Below are 383 nucleotides of genomic sequence, written 5' to 3'. Positions count from 1 at the left end.
TACACACACACACATACACCCACATTCGTACATACATGCCTATAAAAATACGTACTTATATATAGTTACCTACATATATTCGTTCACACATATTTACATATATGCATATCCATATTTATACACACTTATACAGAAATATACATACGCATATTTAAATTAATATAGACAGGCATACACGTTCGCACATACACACACACACATACACACACACATACACATTTAACCACCAACTGCAATAAAAATTGAACTCTCCACAGTCTATGTATGCAGTTACATTTACACAGTCGAACTGCGTATATATAAACTTAGATCTCCCTACCGAGTGTTTGGATTTCAAACTTAGCAGTATCGTATTTGGATATATTTATATATACATATATATA

Source organism: Octopus bimaculoides, chromosome 15 (assembly GCF_001194135.2).
Source record: "Octopus bimaculoides isolate UCB-OBI-ISO-001 chromosome 15, ASM119413v2, whole genome shotgun sequence".
Lineage (NCBI taxonomy): Eukaryota > Metazoa > Mollusca > Cephalopoda > Octopoda > Octopodidae > Octopus > Octopus bimaculoides.
This window is presented reverse-complemented; position numbering follows the sequence as displayed.